The sequence below is a fragment of the Dryas octopetala genome, chromosome 8 (genome assembly GCF_963921425.1).
Source record: "Dryas octopetala chromosome 8, drDryOcto1.1, whole genome shotgun sequence".
Lineage (NCBI taxonomy): Eukaryota > Viridiplantae > Streptophyta > Magnoliopsida > Rosales > Rosaceae > Dryas > Dryas octopetala.
In genome coordinates, this window is record NC_141373.1 from 14,850,576 (window position 1) to 14,857,299 (window position 6,724).

The 6,724-nt window shown below is 35.2% G+C and overlaps 1 pseudogene; it reads left to right on the top strand.

Moving 5' to 3' along the window:
* Nucleotides 1-1,570: 1,570 nt before the first annotated feature.
* LOC147277512 (3-ketoacyl-CoA synthase 17 pseudogene) lies at nucleotides 1,571-3,066 on the top strand (annotated as a pseudogene).
* The last annotated feature ends 3,658 nt before the right edge of the window (nucleotides 3,067-6,724 follow it).

Below are 6,724 nucleotides of genomic sequence, written 5' to 3' on the forward strand. Positions count from 1 at the left end.
TTAATAATTTAGGAGCATGTGCTCATGTTTCCTTTCTTTTTAATTAGTTTTTCAATTTTTTAATTAGTTGTTTATTTTACTATTTTACCCTCTATTGATAATATTGTTTAAATTGACAATTTAATTAAGAATAATGCTATACTTACCACATTTCTTATACCACATTCTTATACCATCTCACGTGTCATTACTTTATTGGACAGAGTTTTTCTTTTTCATTTTGGGTTTTTATTTTTATTTTTTAGTATCCAATGTATGAATGCCATGTAAGTTGCCACATAAGGTGGTATAAAATTATGGTATAAAAATGTGGTATATCTAGCACTACTGTTTAATTAAGCATGGACATTTTTTGGTATTTTGAAAATTTCAACTAGCAGCCCTGTTTTCTTTATATATATGGATATAGATATATAAATATATAGATAAGATATATTGAATATAGGAAAACCCCTTGATTGCGATTTATTTTGACCATTGGAAATTAGTGCTTAAATTAATACTAAATTTTAGCAATATGCACATTGTAACGTACGTTGTTTTTAAAAAAATATGCATGAGGGGATGAATTCAAATTTAGAATCTCATCCAACAAAGTAGAAAGAGATACCACTAGACCAATAGTTAATGAATATAGTTCCCTCAACTTAATAGCAGATTTATGAAAATAGGATTAGATTGACAAAATAATTAATGAGAATGAACCACAATATAAAAGGATTGAAATGGGAAAGACAAAAAATCATTCATTCTCATTAAGTGTTTACTAATTTTTTGAAATGAAAGTGAGAATGAAACTAATTTCTACTAAAATGTTGACTGATTTTCAAAAAACATAATCAAAACTAGTTTGATTACTAAAATACCGTTGTGCAAAATAATTTAACTTTCAAATCGCAACCATATACTGAGTTGTACTGTCTTCTGCCTAAAGGATATTCAGGCACTTGGCCGGCTTTGTGGTGCTTCATGTTAATTTTATTTTGCAAGCGAAAAAAAAGACAATTATTTTCCTCATAATTAATAAGCTAGCATATATACCATAAGATATATTTTTCAGATAGATACATAATTATTTCAAACCATGCTTATATGTGAAAGTTGTACCTACGTCTACAACAACCAGTTATAAATAGATAAACGTGTCATAAGTAGTCTGCTGAGTAGTGTGACAGTGTAATGGCATATGATGGTGGAGAGTGCGGTTGCTGAAGAGTGAAGATTATTAAGTATTAATTGTCCAACTCATTACATATAATTACACAACTTTTTCCTATAAAAACAGCTATTTCGAATTAAAAAAACCACAATGGCCATGCACTGCCCAAGAAACCTGACAAATTTTCGTAAGAAATCAAGCACCAAGCGCCAAACACATTTATGCATATATGGCCCCCCTCAAGCAATAAATTCCACATTTCCCAACTGTACATTCATCTCTCTCAAAACCAGCTGTGCCTGTAACCCAACAAATTATAAATTGACCCTTCAAATATATTACTATATATACCCAAACTCTCTTCAAGTCTTTAACCCTCTTCACTCCACCATCTCCATTTTCTCACCCAATTCTTCCGAACCAAACATGAAAATGAAGTCCTTATTACAATTCCAATTCCTCAAAGCCTCTTTTGCAGCTTTTTTACTAACCCTAACACTCCTCCTCCAAACCCTCATATCCATCAAACAACCCCTAAATCAGTGCCTCTGTCTCCTCTCCACCTACCCCACCCTTTCTTTGTCCTTCACTTGGTGTCTTTTCATTTCCATCCTTTACTACTACGCCTCGCGTCCCAACCCCATATTTCTCTTAGATTTCTCGTGCTTCAAACCAAACCCTGACCAGAAATGCAGCTACGAAGAGTCCGAGTCCTTCCTCGGCAGGACGAGGAGATTCAGCCCCGAAAGCGAAGAATTCATGCGCAGAATCTACCACAAATCCGGGTTGGGAGACGAAACCTATGCGCCGAAGTTCGTCTTCCAATCAAACCAAGATGGTGGTGCAAAACTTGAATATGCCATGGAAGAAGCTCAACAAGGAACGTTCTCATCTATACACTCACTCCTTTCGAAAACTGGTGTCGACCCATCTCGTATCGATGTCCTAATCGTCACATGTGGGAGCTTCTCTCCCATTCCCTCCCTCTCTTCCCTCATTGTCAACCGTTTCAAGCTCAGACCCGACGTGAAAACATATAATTTGAGTGGCATGGGTTGTAGTTCTGGCGTAATTTCCATTGACTTGGCTGCTAAGTTACTTAAACAGCAAAGTAAAAAGGCTAGTTATGCTCTTGTGGCTGTAAACGAGAGTATTAGTTTGAATTGGTACTTCGGTGATAGTCGTCCCATGCTCGTAACCAACTGTATTTTCCGTGTTGGTTCTGCGGCAGCGTTGATTACCAATGACCCGAGTTGTCGCCGAGTCGCCAAGATGGAACTCATTCACTCCCTCCGAACTCACCATGGCGCCAACGACCGCGCTTATCGAGCTGCGTTTCAGGAGGAAGATGACAAGGGCACCATTGGGTTTGCCTTAACAAAAGATTTGATTCCGGTTGCCGGCATGTTTTTACGCGAGCACATCAAGATTCTCGCTCCCCGAGTTCTTCCACTGAGTCAACTCGCTCTGTACGTGTACTCGGTAGTGGGACGTTTCTTGAAATTAAGTGATGGTTCTAAACCAATTGTGCCGGATTTCACCACGGCCTTTGATCATTTCTGTATTCACACCGGCGGCAAGGCGGTGATCGAGCAGGTTGGGCGGGTTCTGAGGTTGGGGAACGAGCTGACTGAGCCGGCTCGGATGAGTTTGCACCGATTCGGGAACACTTCGAGTAGCCTTGTGTTTTATGAGTTGGCTTATTTTGAAGCCAAAGGGAGAGTTAAGAAGGGAGATAGGGTTTGGATGTTGGCGTTTGGGACAGGGTTTAAGGTTGGGAGTCTTGTTTGGAAGTCACTTTCGGATTTACGACAAGAGAGTGATAATCCATGGGATGATTGCATTCATAGGTACCCATTGAAGTCATGGTAATTAATCTAATCATGAGGTTAGTGTCCTACAAATTAATTAGTAATATTGACTAAAATACATTGAATAAGTCAAGCATGGCAAGCGTACGTACGTATACAAGAATTTTCTATTCATTTCATCTGATAAGTCATTCCTATATATACAACACAAGTCACACTATGTATGGCCAAGTGTTCGTCACTTTTTGCATAAAAAATTATATAATTTGTACACATATGGCTTCAGGGTTAAGAGTTTCAACTTACAACTGTACGTGCCCAAGTTTTAGCTAACAAACAAATTAAAGTAACTATATATGCATCAAAATTGAATCCGATGCAATAGTCTTGTCCATTTGGATATGATCAATCAGCTGCTGCAATTTGCAGGGTGATTCTTATATATGCAGCTCCTGCAGCAGCAGATCAACTACGACTAGATGCTCCTCAAAAATTTATGTTAATTACCTTTCCAAAAGTTGTGTACGTGTAAACTTGTTTTGTCTAGTATTAATTGTGGCTTTTATTCAAGTCCTTCTAAGTGTTATTGTAATTTAATTACTATATATTGAACTGAATTGAATATCGAATTAATTCTGTTTATAATTCGAATATGTACAACGAGATTGTGTTTATTGTAGATATATATTCATTTGTGAGTTAAATTGCCTCCATTATCATGTGATTTACATTCAATATTTGTGTTGTTGAATATTAGGACCATTTTTAGGATTCATGACATCATGTCATTTAAAATCAACTAATATTTAAGTTAAATTTTCTAAATTTGCAATCAGACATTTGAGTAGCCCAATCAAATATAAAGAAAATTAGAGTTTAGTTCTTATTATATTTCTTCTTTGGACTGAAACCTTATGAGTTTTTTTTTTTTTTTTCCTAAATAAAGTTTTTTGACCACGGCCACGTCAAAGAAATATGTATGTCATCATTTTTTAATTTTTTGAGAGTATAGGATACGGGTTCACCTCATACCATCCTAGAGTACGTATAGAATGAAGTTTGTAGATATATACTTCATATTAGGTTTTAACTCTGAGTTTTTGGCGGAGTTAAAACCTAACATAAAGCTGATAAACCAGTATCAAGGGCTCGAGGAAGAAGCAAGAATGCATTGCAAAACACTCGGCAATATATGACTGCCGAGCGCTCAGTACTTAGTATACGTGAACAAAAATAGAGACTAATTGACCAATATCATGTAACGCGCAAGCGTGAAATAGTTACAATATTATTAAAATTTATTTATAATTCTAAAAGCCATAAGGCTTTAATCAGTAAAATATAGAATTAAAGAACCTGAAAAGATATAGAAGTCACCCTATAATAGCTCCAGTTGAAAAAACACAAAAATATAAATAAAGACCAGTGTCGACATTAATATTGTACAGAGGCAAACCACTTCAACTGTGCCGAATACCTGCAATCCAAGGACAGTAACCAATAAGTACGCACGTACCAACTTATTCATTCACATAAATACATTTACCAACCTGAATCCATTCAATTAATCTAACCTCAAATACAAGTCTATGTATCATCATCAACCTACAAAATACAAAACACAAGCAACTGCCCATCAAAGCACAAATTACAATATTCATTTCCAAATTATGTACGTAACTGCCATTTGTGCAACCATTCAAAAAAACTTAACTGCCAAAACATAAAAATAACCACAAATTACAACCAAGTTCAAAATAGTAATTAAATTAGATTTGTCTAACTGATTAGTCATTAAACCCCTTAGAAAAGCGTCTAAATACTAAATAGTGTAAAACAAAAACAAACTTATGCCTAACTGATAATCATAAAACGTACCCCTTAAATTTTGGCTGCTCTTGCAGTACCCTTCTTGACTTATTTCCTTTTCTTGGGTGCATTATGATCTGCTCTTGCAGTTCCAGACTCTTGAATTGAAGGGGCAGGTGGTTGTGGTGCAGATGAGGTGGTTGGTTAATTGGACGTTGTGTTGGTGCCTGCATTCAAATAAGTCCAGCCATGACTCAAGTTAGCTTTAGACAGTAAATAAACTTGCAGACATTTAGAGTTTACTTACCTGCCCACTCTTAGTCTTCCATACCCTATTCTCCTTGGTGGAGGAACTTGGATTAAAAACCTATTTAAAAACCAAAAGTTCTTTATATAAGAAATTGGAACCTGAAGTTTCCAATACCTATTTAAAAACCAAAAGTTCTAAAGTGGACATATATTCCGAACCTGAATTAAGTTTCGGTATATTGAATTTGATGAACCTGAAATTCATGGATCCTATATTATATATGAACCGGAAGTTTCATAATTAATATATATGATTATTTATTGTCTACGTACTGGATCCTAATTATATATATATATATATATATATATGCCTAGCTTTATGCTAGCTATGCAGTGTCCCGAGAATGTTGAATCTAACAAGCATTTGTTCGTCGAACTTGACATTATGAGAAAGAACTACTTTTCATGGGATCTTGATGCTGAGATGCATTTGGCTGCTCAGAATCTTGGTGATACAATGAAGGAGGGCAATGATACATCTGAACAAGATCGATCAAAGGTCATGATCTTTCTCTGATCCATGAGGCATTGAAAAATGAGTACCTTAAAGATCTATTGGCTCTATGGAATCAATTGAAATAGTGTTATGATCACCAAAGAACTGTGATTCTCCCAAAGGCTCGATATCACTAGCTAGATGCATGCATCTACGATTGCAGGATTTCAAGACTGTGGCCGAGTACGATTCTACTTTGTTCAGAATTAGCTCCCAATTAAAGTTATGTAGGGAAAAATTAATTGACGAAGACATGATGGAAAAAAACATTCTCTACAATTCATGCCTCAAATGTTGAAGTTAATGTATAAACTGATATTAACACAAAGACAAAAATTCTGAAAAATGTGACTCAAGCCAACTTTTTCAAAAAACTGGAAGTTAGAAGGACAATCGATCGTCAAGACAACTTTGACAGAAAATATATTTTACTGTTTTACTTTATGCTTTTACTTAGTTGCTAAATCTTATATATATCTTTGAATGATAAGATCATCAGGCACACAAATATATGACTGAGATCATTACCTTAGATATTTTGCATTAAAGCACTTTATGCTTCCTTAGTTGTTAAGAAATCTAGGTAGAAATGTTTGATACTCAAACTCGTGTAATTGGCTGAGATAAACCTCCTCAAGATATTTATGTTGTCAAGTGCTTTATGCAACTTAATATAAATATCACTTAGATGATATTGGATCAACAGATACACTATGAGCTGTAGATGACATTGGATCATCATCTCCATTAGTTGTAGATGACAATGGATCATCAACTCCATGAGTTGTAGATGATAATGGATCATCACACCATGAGTTGAGATCTTTATGTTGTAGACTTAGGGACTTGTCCCAAGCTTTACATAACAATCGATAATCATAATCGATCTTTATGAAAAATGAATCCTCCATGAGTTGTAGATGACAATGGATCATCACACCATGAGTTAAGATCTTTTATGCAAATTCTTTTCTTTCATAAACTAGTGATTAGATACTGAATTGCAGTTCATAAATTTCAACTTGGTATCAAGTTTTCAAAATTCCAACATCAAATGTTGTGATACAACAACAATATCAAGAGAAACATTTCAGGAAGTATTTTGACTTGATTGCATGTATTTTGATTGCTGGACAAAAC